Consider the following 16,067-nt stretch of genomic DNA (forward strand, 5'->3'; position numbering starts at 1 on the left):
TGACTCAAATAAGTCACGACATCAATTTTACCAGCATCGTGTTACTCTCGTCGAGAAGCGTCGAATGAACTATAAGCTGACCTGGAAAGGTCATTTTGAAAATTTGACCTCAGGTCAAGGTCATGACCTGACCGGAAAGAGTCATGTTGCATATCACTCGATCCGTATCGTCGAGCTGAACACATCTGACATGTATATTGTTAAACATCTGACATGTTATCACCGCTCTAGCACGTCTCTATCAAAAGCTATAGTAAAAACTGCTGGTGACCTTTAATGACCTGATATGACCTCAGGGGCACAGAGAGGGGTCATGTGTACAATTTGCAGCTTCAGTGTGTCATATTTACTTATAAACCGATGTTAATGAGTGTTTAGAACGACATTCCTTCAAATGAGGCACATTTCAATTTTCTCCCATTGACTTTAAAGGAGAGGTCGCAAAATTGACCTGACCATAGGTCACAGATATCAAAATTCCAAGATATAAATTTTATACATACTGCTACTCTTATCAATCGCCTTAAGTTTTAGAGCGATCGTTCAGTCGATGTAGCTACAGCGAGCCTTTAAACTTATTCTGAGATCAGGTCACTTGACGTGACCTGGTGACCTGACCTTGAAACTAGACCGGGACCTGAAATTTTTACAACAAGTTTATATTCAATAATGTAGAATGAAGTTAATATCCTGGATTGCCATTACAAGAATGCGTGCCTTGTAAAACATTGAGCCTCAAAATATCTTGCAAGATGTTTATTTTCAAAAGTTACCGCTGTGTCGGGTCAGGATGTCCGCTGTCCAGTGAAGAGTAATGAACATTTTTAGTACGCCTCAGATAGGTATGTTCTCCTGCTTTTACATGGGTGGCATTGTCCCTTTGAATCAGTTAAGTCTGAGTTGAGTCAGATTACAACAATTTAGCATTGAGTTGAATACAATTTTGTCGCCGTGATTGTGAATAATGGACAAGTCAATCCGATAAACTTCCTGAGTCCAGTACTATCCTGCTTCCAGAACGTCAGTAAGTCAAAAGTAGTAAATTAACAGTGATGCTACGTGTTTGTTTCACAGAGGACGTGCCACTCATCATTCTGCGGTTGCTGGGCGAGGAGGCGGCGGTCGTAGTGGATGCGCACTGCGTGCTGTCGTCAAGGCCTATTATCCAGGAAGGACCCTCTGAAGGCGGCAGCACGTTCAACGTGCTGGTGGAGGGCGCCATGGTGACCAGCGCCACCACTCTGGATGGAGCGCTGCTCCTCCTGGGGATGGTGCATTTGTGATTTAATCTGCGAGTGTCACGGGCGGTGCGTTCCACAATGTGGTTTTTGTCGCGACTCATCATGGGCCTGCGCCGGTGGAGTCGACTGCCAAATGCCACAGCTGGCGCTCAGAGAAGTCTCGCTGAGCTGCAGTGAAGTTTGGAGCATCGGGAAGTGATGCGTTGGTTGCGAAGAGAGCGGGGCGTGCACAGACGGCGTGTGTGTTTGTCGGAGTGGAGCTGCAGCAGGAGGGCAGGGTGCATTGGTGCATTGAGGCACATGGGCATTGAGCGTGTTTATGTGTTTATTTGTAATCCCAAGCTGGGAATCACATTTTTCATTCATTCTTTATGATTACGTGACTCAACAAGAGGCTGTGAATTGCATTCTTGCAAGTACATTTGAAATAATACATGCCACATTTGTAAGATCCATGTTTATATGTTATGCTTGTATTCCTCATTTTGCCAGTGAGAGTCGCGACCCGGGCATTTTGCGGACTCAAGGGGGAATATCAAGGGTGATAATTGGGGCATTGTGAGAGCATGTAATGGGGTATATCGTAAGCATCAATAAAGCATAAAGTGGGATTTCTAGAGGTAGATTAGGAGTGTGATGGGGGCATTATATGGGCATCAAAGGAGAATAGACGCAATTCTGTAAGAATATCTGAAGAATATATGGGGTATTTTAGGGTGCTCGCAGGGGAAGAATCGGGGCATTGTCTGTATTCTCCCTAACTCCCTTGTGGGAATATTTGAAGAATTTTGGCAGAATATTTTGAGGATCATAGAGCGAAAAGGGGAATACTTGAGGTAGAGAACAGGAATATTTGGGGTGTTGTTTTGGACCATTCTCCCATTATCCGTCAAAGGGAATCATTTTTGTTTTCAGTGGGGGGGGGGGGGGGAGGTCGACTGCAGGGTTGAGCTGCCGCTTCAAAGAGACAATCGTGGCGCGCGGTAGGAACTCGACGGCCCTGCGAGCGAGCGGGCGGCGTGCTCCATTTCCACCGATACGTGAGTGTAAGCCGCTTCGGCAGCTGAGACGGGCCGACGACCGGCTGTGAGTTCTCGGATGGGTGGCTCCGAGCAGTCTTTGGAAGGGAAACCCGACTCTGAGGTTCTGATGGACAGCGTGGGTCGATATAGTGTGACGCGTCTCAGACCAGCGTCTGAAATGTCCATAAAATCCTCCGGGGAGAGAGACATTACCAGAGCGCGTGAGCTGAACATGAAACTGAGTCTGATCGTAATTCCGAAGATTTGAGAGATAAGGTGGAGAGGAAGGCGATTTTGTTCAGCTCACAATACATTCCGGCGCTATGCGTCGCAGGGAAACTCACTGACAATGGTTTTTATTTAACCCCTGCACCCCCCCCCCCACACACACACATCCTGATTTTGTAATTGGGCGTTGCGATATAAATGTTGGCCATTGTGATGGTCATAAGTCATTTTGACATTTTCTTTATTGAAGTATGTCGAAATCGAGTTCACAATCGAGTAGGTATTTCCGAGACCGACTTCGCTCAATGGCTCAATCACGACCAAACCATGAATTATCTACCTACTTCATCCATGACCAAACCTACGCCCATTCCGTACGGTACGCGACTTCCTTTGTAATGTTTGCCTACATCTCTACTATGTTCCATGTTCTTTGTTCGACATGTGCAGGCCTTTGGCTGTCTCGTCTGTGGAGTTCTTGCCGACTGTCCGACCTCATGCCGTTCGACCGACCTATGCGGTCCCTCCAGCTCTTGTCTGACCGTTCGCGGCTCGTGACGTTCGGCCGACACATTGTGCAGTGTGGCCCTTCCTGCTCTTGTTTGACCGTTCGTACCGTTCGGTCGACTCGACACGGTACGACCTGTGTGGTCCCTCTGGCTCCTGTCGGACCGTTCGGCAGACCATAAACAGCGCTCCGCTGGCCCGGCAGCACTGCTCATGGATTTCCGCTGGCAGCCGCTACCATTACCATAAACCAGCTACCGACGGCCGTGGCAGCCAGCAATCAGTTGCAGCGCCGGCAGGGGCCGACCCTGACCCGGCCCGACCCCGGGGCATTCAGATCTCCCCGACCCCCCTCTGACCTGATGGCCGAGACTGGTCAGGAGAGTAACAGATCCATAGACAGGATGACACTAGTGACGGCTGTCGACGCGTGAGCAGCACAATACCGGAGTAAGCTGAGCAGCTTTGGTTACACGGGCAGCTCGACGAGCTCAGCTCTACGCCCTATACGGGAACTGCCGACTGCGTAATGCGTTTACCTATCACCTATGCCTGTATGGTCCAAGCTCAGAAGCTGTTTTTTACGATACTGTGCTGATCAACTGTTACATAATAAGAAACAGGATTGGACACTTGGAGGCATGTTGCAAGCATCCCATAATATTTTATTATTCTGTCATATTCTGAATTATGTTATTATGTAAACTATTACGAGGGGGTATCGAAAAGTTCTGATCATCACCATGAATTAGATGTGATAGAAATTTGATTTTTTTACATGATGTTCATTACTCCTTTACAAGTCACCACACACGACCGCAAACTTATTGCATCGTTTCTTGAGCTGCCTCAGGCGGTCATTGTAGGACCTTCGCACTGTCCCGTAAATCACTGCTCCACCTCATCAATGACGTCATTTCTGTCCTTAAATCACCGGCCATACCGTGGATTCTTCATCTCCCGTAACAATTAAGAGTCAGTTAATACCCGGTCAGGTGAATTTCTTAGATGCGGTAGGATTTAATGTCCACATCATGTTGTTTCTTCAATCGCAGCTCAGGACGAATGGGCGGGGGCGCTGTCGGTGCGGATAAAGCATCTTTCTTGGGCTTTTTGGCGGCGATTCTGCTTGAGGCCATCTCGCGACTTCTTCCAAAGTGTGCAGTAGTGCTTGCTTATCATTATCCGACCATCATCAAGACAGTCGGTAATGACTATCCTACGCCAGATCCACAACACTGATAGCATTGACCTTCCATATCGGCTTCTGCATCTTCGCCTTTTAAGAAGGACAGATGTGCCGTGCTTAAACTTCTTGATCATCTTTTTGTCTCTGGATCATACACATAGACTCAGCATTTGTCACAAGTCATCAAATGATCGAAGATTTCTTCAATTTCCTAAAAAGACCTAGCTTTCAATTTGAAAGGCCAACACACATTTTTCTCTTGAACAAAGTAGACACACGAACTTCTAAGCGGGCTGACTCCTTTATCGGCTATAGTTCTTCGCTGATAATATTTTCAGGCATTGCCAGCATTGAGACCCTTCTGTTGCACAATCATCTGATTGTGCCACACGACGATCTGTAAGGATGAGGTCCTCCACTTTCTTCATTGTCACCACCTTGTCAGTCACTGGTAGTCACTCACTTCTTGACTCCCCTGCAGGGGCCATGCAAACAAGTTGAAAATTATTTCTTCATTTTCGGTAAGTGCATGAGATGGGCTTTCCTCGCCATAAACTAATTTCACGTTCTTGATGTATTTTCTCAGTGTGATACCGTTTCAAATGCATTAGTTGGATGACGGTTCGGTCCTCAATGGGCCCAATACTCATCTTTTTTACTTCTAAGTCTCTCCTACATAAGATAAAACCACTTCTCAGGATTCTCTTTGCGGGAGCATTGTTCTTAAGAACCAAATATAATACCAACCAAAAATCATCAAAATCGGTCTATATCTTCTATGTGATGATCAGAACTTTTCGATACCCCCTCGTATATCTTATTATCCATAGGACACATTCACCAGGGACGCGACCATTTTTTTCTGCTGCTGTGGAAAAAGTATAAAAAACAATTTCTTCAATCACCAATCAATAAATACATTGAGGTCAATAAATACATTGACAAAAACAAAGTCATTGTTTTTACCTTTTCTTTTCAGAGGATAACCATTAATACCAATTTCGCTAACCGATCAATAGGTCGTGAACATAATTGTCAAGGCGTTCGCCTCCCCCACGCCGAATTCAATGCAGGGGAGACTAAAGAACACCGGCTTCGCGGAGTCCGCGACTGCGAATTGTCATTGTGTGCGAGGTAAACAAGGCCATTCGACGGAATTGACGGCTCTTACCTCTGCATATATACCAATATACGAGCCGGGCGCGGCGCGGCGACTCAGCCCGGTATGCAAACGTCGGTCATCTGGTCTGCTGCGCCTGCCTGCTGTCGATTCGACAGTCAATCTCACCGAGAGGCGCCGCTATCGAGGGCCGCGTAAGGAGCCACTCGGCCCGCAGCCGGCCGGCGGTGGTCCAATTTGCTCGGCCGGCACGTGACAGAGGCCCTACCGTGCTCGGCCGGTACAGGAGGGCTCTCCACGAGGAGAGGTCTGCTGCACGGCTGGCTGGAGCCGTCGACAGCGCACATTGTCAGACCAGAGGGTGCACGATAGATCATTGTTCCACTAATTCAGACAGCGTATAATGGGGCATTCCACATTCCGAGTATGCATAGGTACTCTAGTGAAAGTTGAAGGAACTGCATAATCAATGGCTGTGAAGTGAACAATATGAATGATAACAATCATACATTACCTACCTAATTTAGAATGATCAACATTAGATTCCCGGCCGCAATGGTGTTTTCACAGCATCTTACGTATACCTAAGGGGAGGGTCGATCGGACCCCGCCAGCCGTTTGGCCCCTGATCGAGCTATAGATTTGCTGGAAAATACCAGCGTGTTGCTAGTGACAAAATATGGTTATGATATTATAATGGCATTCAATTGTTTCGTCCTAGAGGTTATTACTCATTCGTTGACATTACCTAAAAGTTATGTCAATGTAGGTGTCGGGACTTGCTAGGTCATTTTTCAATTTGGGCGTCCTTGTTTCTTATTTCAAATTTTTGTTAAAATGATATATTTCAGCATTTGGACAAGTCAGGTTGGGTCAACAATCAGGCGTCACGTTAGTTATTCTCAGAAGGCATTTACAACAACTGCTGACAGCTCCAACACATACATATTGGCATATACCTATGACTGTATGTTCACAAATGATGCAGAATACTCACTAAATTCGAAATCAGCAAAACTAATTCCCTTTACATTGAAAGCCTAAAAAAGTCAGCCGAGGTCAATTGGTGACCTTAACCTGTTCTTCACGTAACCTCGACGCCCACCATAATTCATGGGACAAACACCATGTAGCATTTCGGCACGTTACTAATGACAAACAGTTTGGTCTTGGAAATGCACAAATTATGCGCAACATGCACCGGCAAGTCCAATCCTTGGTCAAAGCGCTGTTCTATCCTATCGTTGTCCTGAGGAAGAGGTCACATGTCAAAGTTCGTTTGGGTCAGGGTCATGAAATTTGCAGGGTAGGCGTAAAATGGATTGGGATGAGGGTGCTGCAGTTTGATTCCTATTGGCCACTTTAACCCGAGTTAGGCGTGAAAACCAAGTGGTCTATCCGACCCTATACCTACCACTTGGTTACCAATCACTGCGAGTGCTTACATTGTTACGGTTAGATTCTTCTCAGGCACAGCATTCCCAGACATTCAATAGCATTGATACTGACCGATCAGCTTCATTTTTCTTTTGTGTGTAACAATCTTTCTTTAAAAAGAGTGGGACTAAAAACGACTACGATTTCCATCAATATCCTCGTTCTGATACTAGGGTCAATGGAGAACTATTGATTTAGGAAAGCAGCGTGTGGCTGGTCGATAAGAGCACATACGAAGTTATTGTTGACAGTTTCCTCCCGTACATGGTTAGCAGCCTATGCCTACCTTTCTAAGAGTCTGCTCGAGATGGTCCTCAGCACCAGTGCTGGCATCTGGTGAGCGCCAGCACAGCTACAGTCCGGTCAGTCCTCGGGCGAGAGGACGCGACGCACGTTCGCTGCAGCCTGCAGGGACGGTGCCGAAGAACTACATCCACACTCCACAGTCCAAATACCAAATGTGTATTTCCTTACGTAATGTGGACTTGGATCGGGACATCTGGGGATTTAAGTCCACATTGGATCGGGACAAAAAATGGACGGATGGGCACTGTCCTTCGCCAAACGTAAATAAGACTGAAGAAGGGCAAGGGGTAAACAAATAGACGGCTACATTGGCTGACAGGCCACAGTCTTTATGTTCTTAACCCGGCATGCGGTGGGCCTCCCGGCCACCTTCCGCGCGGTGGGGGTGGGGGGGGGCATTTTTTTGCCCCCCCCCCGTATCTCCGAAACTACTGAACGGATCCGAAAAATTCAAACGGCGTTCGATAGCCCTGTCAAATTTGTCTATAGAAAACAAATTTCATTGACATCGGGGTCAACGATGACGTCAGAGGTCAGGTCAAAGATAAAATGTTTCACCGTTCACGGGGCTTCTAGGGAAAGCGCTATAACACCGAGTAAAACGCATTTTGTCGAAAATCAGCGATAAGGCGTCAGTTGTCTAGTACATATGCTGCTATTAGAGGTCACTGGTCATACCAGGTCAGGTCACAGGTCAGGTCACCAAAGGTCACCAAGGGTCACCACATGAACCCAACTTTACTAAGGTTATGCGATGCATGTTTTATGGCCAGTTTTTCATTTCCAACTCAATGGTGTTGGTTATAAGACCATCAGGTACGGTTTAGGTCACTTTCTGGTGGAGGTCAGGTCAAGGTCAGGTCAAAAAAGGTCAAATTTCAAAGTTGATATTTTTGCATAAAGTGGGTACTGATTCGATGCAGCTCGTCACGGGGAGTCTAATGGTGGTCTTTGTTTTGCGCTACGAGGTCTAGAATTGCTAAACATTGAGTTTCAAAATTTGACGTCATCAATTTTGAACAGTTTTTTTTTTTCGCTACAACTTGGCCAAAAAAGAGGTATCGATCTCAAAGTTGGTATGTAGATAGAAGGCGGTAGGGACTATCACATATATTCCAGTTTTTTTTTCCGAAATTCAAAAAACTTTTTGGATTTTTCGGCTATTATATTAAAAAAATCTACTTTTTTATTTTTTGGGGTCAAAATCCAAAAAAATTGAAAAAACCGAAATAGCAGTTTTGTAGCCCTCTTCATTCCACACCTTTTATGTTTGAAACATTTTTCTGCATCTCTAAAGCTGTAGGCCTGACAGCTCTTCCCGCGAAACCTTTTTTTGGGTCGAAAATGGCAGAAATGACGTCACTCTGACGTCATTAGCGGCCAACCTATCATAGCCTTTGGAAAAAAATTGGTCACCATGTGCGCTAGCTACTCCCGGGAGGGTACTGAAAGTTTGGTGACGATCGGCGCAGCGGTTCTTGAGAGTTGAGATATATCGAAAAAACTAAGGGGGGGGCAAAAAATGCCCCCCCCCCCACCGCCTGGAAGGTTAAGTGCCGGGCCGGTGCTCGGCGCCAACCACGCCGGGTCGGGGGGGGGGGGGAATGTCTGAACACCCTCCGTTCTTTGGTCACGTAGCGACACGCGATAAGAGCGTCAATAATTCTGAAAGCAGTGTTCGCCACGGGCCACAAAATCTTAGTCCGGCCAGCCCAGCCCAGGCCCATGGGTTTACAGCCCGGCCCAGCCCGAGCCCATTCATGGTAAAAGCGTCAAAACCCAGCCCGGCCCAGCCCGTCAAAAATGAATAGGTTAAAAATTATTGACACCGCACAGGTACCCAAAGGTAGCAAAGAAACAATATTTTGCGAGCCGCATGCACAATGCACATTGCATGCGTGCTTTATTGACTCGTTTTTTTTTTGTCTTGCACAGTAATAAGCTATGTAGTTATAGTTTTTGTCTCAGTTGCGAGCCCCTGACTCCACTTAACAGTTCCTGGCCCGCCCAGCCCATCCACAGCCCATCGATCCTTCATATTTGAGGGCCCAGCCCAGCCCGTAGCCCAGCCCAGCCCATGGCCCATTGGGCTGGCCCGGCCCATGGCGGACACTGTCTGAAAGCGATTCAGTCATTTTTAGTTCAGGTCAAAGTTAAGGTCACCAGTGGTCACCGAAGGTAGAGTTTCACCACTTCCCAGGTAACCACTTTTCAGTGGTCGTCAAAGGTAAAATTTTGCCTATATCATTTCAACATTTTTTGACAAACCGGAGCGTAATTCGGGATCCATTGTAGCTACAGCGCCGCAGAAAAGCGCATAAGCGCATTCGATAGCACCTTAACCCTCGCCGGGGGGGGGGGGTGATGCAACCTTCCTAAGGGTTTTCGCAAATAACTAGCGTAATAACTCGCAAATAACTCGCGTGATGCAACCCCCCCTAAGGGTTTTCGCAAATAACTCGCGTAAAAAGCGGCCGATCGCGACGAAACTTTCAGTACCCTCGATTGATCAATTTTACACCTACCCTGAAAATTTCATGACCCTGGCCCAAATGACCTTTGACCTGAGACCTCTTTTCCGAGACCATGTTTGGCCGGAATCGCGATTCGGCGTATGTCGGCTCGCATTAGCCGCGCGTTTGCAAGCTTTTCGTGGTTTCCAACGTTCAAACATGTGATTTGACATTGCTCCCATACATTAGGGTGGGTGTCAAGGTCACCTAAAGGTCAGGTCAGGTCATTGACCTTTGGTGACCTCGGGTGACCTCAGTTCACTTTTTCGAGTTTTGCATGTTTCTAGGCTAGTTTTTGGAGCTGAATTCGAATTTCGCAACCATTTGAACATTTACGAAGTAGTTTTGGTGCCTTCGTAACATGTTACGAAGCTGTCAGAGGCGGTTGATACGTATTACGAGTACCCGTCACAACCCCTACCGGCTGACCTGACCTGACCTGACTCGACCTGGTCTAAATGCTTAAAGACATCATCTCTGATCGAAACTAACACGATATTCGTGATCAGCACCACGGAAAACCACATAGCAGCCACATTTTACGACTTTCTAACAGGTCCCGATTTTCCCGGTTTTCGGGTCTTTGACCTGACCTGGAAGGTCACCCGATGACCTAGGACCTTAAAATTGGGTATCATCAGCTTCCGCTCGTGACGGGCAACACGCTCGTTTTTTCCGCGAAGCTCTAGCTGGATCAGGGGCCAAACGCGAGGGGGGTCGTACCCCCCCCCCCTTGTGCCGTCGAAGGACGCAAAATGGCCTGTGCCGGCGAGGGTTAACGTTCTTTCGTTAACATGTCACGTGATTATAGCTACGATCAACGGTTTAGCCTCTAAAGGCCAAAAACTAAAAAAATAACCGTTTTCCCGAGCATTGCGTTTCAGAAGTAAGTAATAGGGGAAGTTGGGGCAATGCCGGAGTTGGGGCAAAGCCGAAATTCGAGATATTTCGAAAACCGTAAGACATGGATGCCACCTGTCAGTGATGCTCTGAAGCTTAAGTGACTACAATTATCGCATGTTTGTTACGAGTCGTCATTCGGAATACTCCGGCTGTGAGGGCGCCAAGAGCGTTTTCAAGGTACGCGTTCCTTGTACTACATGCGCCTTTGAAGCTGCATTTCTTACTCATTATGCTACCGTTTGTCTGGCCAATTCGGTCAAGTAATCTTCAGCATGTCTTTGCATAAGTGTGCTGCCTATTTGAAATTTATGCGGCACGTTGAAAAGTTATGGGCCTGCAAATGAAAGTATGGCTGGCTGGGGTAATGCCGAAAACGTGCAATTACGCACGTTAAATAGCACGCTACGTGGACTTTACTGCTGTAGAATAGCAACGCGAATTTTTAGTCACACAAATTAGGGGAGAGTGTCACACAAATTAGGGGAGAGTGGGGCACATTCGTGCATGGGGCACATTCGTTTTCAGCAGTTTATGGGAACACGAGTGACTGCACGAGCTCAAGGTAAATTATGGAAATATGTCTATCATTGCCGCCCTTCGTTCACCGTAGAAGACAACACTGTACCTGCTGTCATGCTTGATAAAAACGCAAATTTGTAATATTCGTGAGCTTTCCAAACTTTTCTCATATCATCCATTTTCGTGATACTGACTCGGAAATGTGGTTCAGCTTTTCAAAATTGGGGGTGAAGAAGCCCACTCTATTCACGGAACTGCTGCAAACTTGTTTGTTGAAAAAGTGTCATTTTTTCAAAAAGAAATTTTGAAATATATTACTAATAACGTTGTGGGGCAGGTTCGTGTACGCACTGCCTGGGGGCACATTCGTGCATATTTTTTTTTAGTTTTTGCGATTTATGACTTTACCTGTAGTAGGTTTCCCTAATGACGCTCGCCTGACTCAGTCTCGACTGCTTGCGACGTCGTGACGAGCAATTCACGCGAACTTGGCGAGGTCACGGAGGCCGGCAGTTGGCACATTCTTGTTGGCCAGCCCATTCTTTCTACATTTGTTGTGCAATGCATTCTTGTCGAAAGGAATCAAGTGAAATGACCCCCTGCCAATTTCCTTTGGTAAATTTCTGGTAATGCCCGGTAATTTCTCGAATTTTGCCGGGTGAACGGAAGTGCCCCATCTCTTGAACGAATGTGCCCCATAGGTGGGGCAGTTTCGTGCAAATGTTCAGAGTTAATAAAAGTCATTTTTTCTAATGGAAGCAATAATTTTATAGGATAACTTTTAAAGAGGAAAACTATCTGCAATAGTTCCTTTCCACACTACAATCAACAATTTTGCCATTGCACTAACTAAAGAACAGATATATGGGTTTATCCATTTTTTGCACGAATGTGCCCCACTCTCCCCTACACTTTCAACCAACACAACGGCCTGTTACCTATAAGGAATTATTTACCTGGCATTTTCTTATTATATCACACAATTATAACTTCCAGTGTGCACCAAGCGTCCTCAAGCTCTTAAAACGCGTGTCAGCTTTGATAAATCCTAGATAAAGTTTGAGATAAAGTGGCAAAACATCAATGTCGGCATTCCCCGTAGATCATTTCTCCCATTTTCGGCTTTCCCCGCAGTCCGGGGCAACGCCGAAAAAGTCACTTCTTTGATATTTTTAGTTTGTGCGCTTAACGGTATGCGAATTCATCAAATGCGCCTGGCATGTTTGAAAGGCAAAAGACTGGCCTCTCGAATGACGCCAACAAGAATAGCTTATGTTGTCTACCTTGCGTGCTACGGGCGTCACAAAAAAGTATTCGGCGTTCCCCCCAACTTCCCCTAAGTAATAACTTCTCTATGTATTAACTTCTTACAGAAGTTCTTACAGAAGTTAATACAATACATAGTATTGTGCTATGTATATGTAGCATTGTAGCAGAGACTGAAATGTGAGCAGTGTACTGGCCCGCGGAGAATAACGGAACGCATCTTATATCATCGGTCGACTGAACAGTAGAACTCCCAATTACATACCCTAGAGTGAATCTCAGGCACCATTACTGCTCGGTAGGTAGGCAGGGAGGCCACGCAGCACCGATGCGTCCAGGAAGGCAGGGTATAGGCACACAACAGCGATGTTTCCAGAGTATTACGACCCCTTCCCCCCTCCCCACCTGCGCTCCCTCCCACGGCGCCCCACGAGGGTGTTGATGGCGCACTATGTATACCTGTGGCGGTCGGACCGTGGCCGTCCCAGGCTAATGGCCCCGTTGACACCGGAGTGATGGAATCGCCGCGTGGTCGATGGAGGCTAGTGCGTGTGACGAAGGTATTGTGATGGTAAGTTGCTGCGGCCGTGTCAGGTAGCATGGATAGCTGCAACTGCTGACACTGACGGGCCGGTGTTAGCGGTCATCTCAGGTCATGGAGGGTCCCGAGAAGTTTTTTTCTTTTGCAACAACTTTTGATTGTGGCATGCTATGTAGAGCAAAGAAAATCCCTTAACTGTGTTCATGTCGACGATACGGATCGACTGATATGCAACACGACCTTTTTTCAGTCAGGTCATGACCTGGACCTTAGGTCAAACTCTCAAAACGACCTTTTAACCTGCGCCCCGTTGGGGTCTGCCGAACAACGCGCCCTGTTGGGGGGGGGGGGCAATTTTCCCCCTAAGATCTCGAGAACCACGCAACATAGCGACAAGCGGCAAACGGTGTTGGATAGACCCAACAGGGAACTACGTTGTGGCTCTAATTCATTGACCTAGGTCAAACCGATGACGTCACAGGTCAGGTCAAATGTCGAATTTTTACCGTTAACAGGCATTTTAACCCTCGCCGGCACAGGCCATTTTGAGTCCTTCGACGGCACAAGGGGGGGGGGGTGGTACGACCCCCCCTCGCGTTTGGCCCCTGATCGAGCTAGAGCTTCGCGGAAAAAAACGAGCGTGTTGCCCGTCACGAGACGAAGCCGATGATACCCAATTTTAAGGTCCTAGGTCATCGGGTGACCTTCCAGGTCAGGTCAATGACCCGAAAACCGGGAAAATCGGGACCTGTTAGAAAGTCGTAAAGTGTGGCTGCTATGTGGTTTTCCGGGGTGCTGATCACGAATATCGTGTTAGTTTTGATCAGAGATGATGTCTTTAAGCATTTAGACCAGGTCGGGTCAGGTCAGGTCAGGTCAACCGGTAGGGGTTGTGACGGGTATTCGTAATACGTGTCAACCGCCTCGGCCAGCTTCGTAACATGTTACGAAGGCACCAAAACTACTTCGTAAATGTTCAAATGGTTGCTAAATTCGAATTCAGCTCCAAAAACTAGCCTAGAAACATGTAAAACTCGAAAAAGTGAACCGAGGTCACCCGAGGTCACCAAAGGTCAATGACCTGACTTGACCTTCAGGTGACCTTGACACCCACCCTAATGCATGGGAGCAACATCAAATCACATGTTTGAACGTTGGAAACCACGAAAAGCTTGCAAACGCGCGGCTAATGCGAGCCGACATGCGCCGAACCGCGATTTCGGCCAAACATGGTCACAGAAAAGAGGTCACAGGTCAAAGGTCATTGGAGTCAGGGTCATAAAATTTTTAGGGTAGGTGTAAAATTGATCAATGCGAGGGTACTGAAAGTTTTGTCGCGATCGGCCGTTTTTTACGCGAGTTATTTGCGAAAAACCTTAAGGGGGGGGGGTTGCATCAACTGGCATGCTATTGTGGCATGCTATGTTTTCTTAACCCCCCCCCCTGTGCCGGCGAGGGTTAAGAAATGCGTTGTAAAATCGAAAAAAAATGCATTTCATTGAAAATCATCGATGGTGAATTGTTCATCAAACACATATTTCGTTATTTGAGGTCACTGGTCAGATCTTACTGGTTGACCTGACCTGACCTGACCCGACCTGACCTAAATACATGAAGACATCATCTGTGATCAAAACTAACATGATATTCGTGATCAGCACCCCGAAAAACCCCTTAGCAGCCACACTTTACGACGTTCTAACAGGTCCCGATTTTCCCGTCTTTGGGGTCATTGACCTGACCTGCAAGGTCAACCAATGACCTAGGACCTTAAAATTGGGTATCATCGGCTTCCTCTCGTCACGGGCAACACGCTCGTTTTTTCCGCGAAGCTCTAGCTCGATCAGGGGCGAAACGGCAAGGGGGGGGTCCAACGGACCCCCCTTATACGTTCGCGGCTGGAAAAACACCAATACGGGCGAGGGTTAAGTCAGACGTTATTACTTTGACAGAAGGAGAAGTAGATAAATTCTACAGGATCATTCACGCTATTACCTGACTTGCTGATGCAATCGAGCGCCAAACGAGGCGAATTAGCGATTAGGAGGAACACACGAATAGATCGTGTGGCACGATCCAGAGACATAGAACGTTTGAAGATAATCGCATATTCTCTGCAAAGAAACGGGGACGAACTTTTCCCCTGACTTGCCCTCTTGTGTCGAGAAAGACACTATCACACGACTTTGCCTCGCTAAGGGCGTGGCTCTGCAGTGCTAGCCTCGATTGTTATGCAGCGAAGGATAACGGGCGAGGTCAGAGTTTTTTCCTTGTTTTACTTTAAGTGCATGGTCTACAGAACATCGTCAGGCAGCAGCCACGGGATAAAAATGAGCTCGCCGACACACAATTCTTAAAATATAGGTAATCATAACAATATTCTATTTCGTCTGTGGCTATTTCCAGTGTGCTTATCGACCATTACTTCACGATATAGAAGAAGAATGAAGAACGGATGTTGCCTGAAAGATTTACGGTTAGGTATGCTAAATTTGGCGACACAGTGCTTCCCTATTTATCGTATCAATATACCTATTGGCTTTTTTTTACGAGAGCCTATCTGCGCGCAGCTTGATTACCTGTAGGTTTTATTCAGTCAGGGCTCGTTTTTTCGTAGTCATTGCTCACGTGCAGCTGCAGAAGAGACCATAACTTCGTATTACCTTCCGCTCAGCCTATCAGAGTCTGTCTATACGGAGGCACCTTAATGTATCGATGACGTCATTTGGCCTCGATCAATCGCGGTCGAGTGTCGGCGCGACTGGGGCGGATCCGGTCAGCTCTCGACACCGTCGGTTTGACCGGGCGGCCGCTGAAAAACTGTCCGCTGCTGCGCCACGGAGCTCCTGCTGGGTGTTCCACCCCAGCGAGGGTCCCAGGGCGGCAATCTGAGATCAGAATCAACATCATTAGCGCTCCGAGACGCCGCGCCGTTCGGCAGGGAAACACAGAAAGTCTGTTGAAACTCGATCCAGGGACGAACGGCCCGGACCGAGTTCCGCCATGCATTGATTAGAACGGTGGAACAGAAAGCTATAAATTCAGCAGCCGTCAGGTCTCATTGTGCCGAGGACAATGCTATTTCAGGCTGAATTTTGACCGCAATGCCCGGCGCCAGGTCTGATTCGGTGCTCCGAATGATTCTCCGTTTGTGTTGCGGAGCGCCACAAATGTGAATCACATTACTTTGAATAAACGGCTTCATAATTGGTTCTGGCTTCTTGAGCCTTCTGTAACTTATCGTTCAACATGTCAGCTTCATGGGCAGCGTTATT

Source organism: Amphibalanus amphitrite, unplaced genomic scaffold (genome assembly GCF_019059575.1).
Source record: "Amphibalanus amphitrite isolate SeventyFive unplaced genomic scaffold, NRLGWU_Aamphi_draft 000102F_arrow, whole genome shotgun sequence".
Lineage (NCBI taxonomy): Eukaryota > Metazoa > Arthropoda > Thecostraca > Balanomorpha > Balanidae > Amphibalanus > Amphibalanus amphitrite.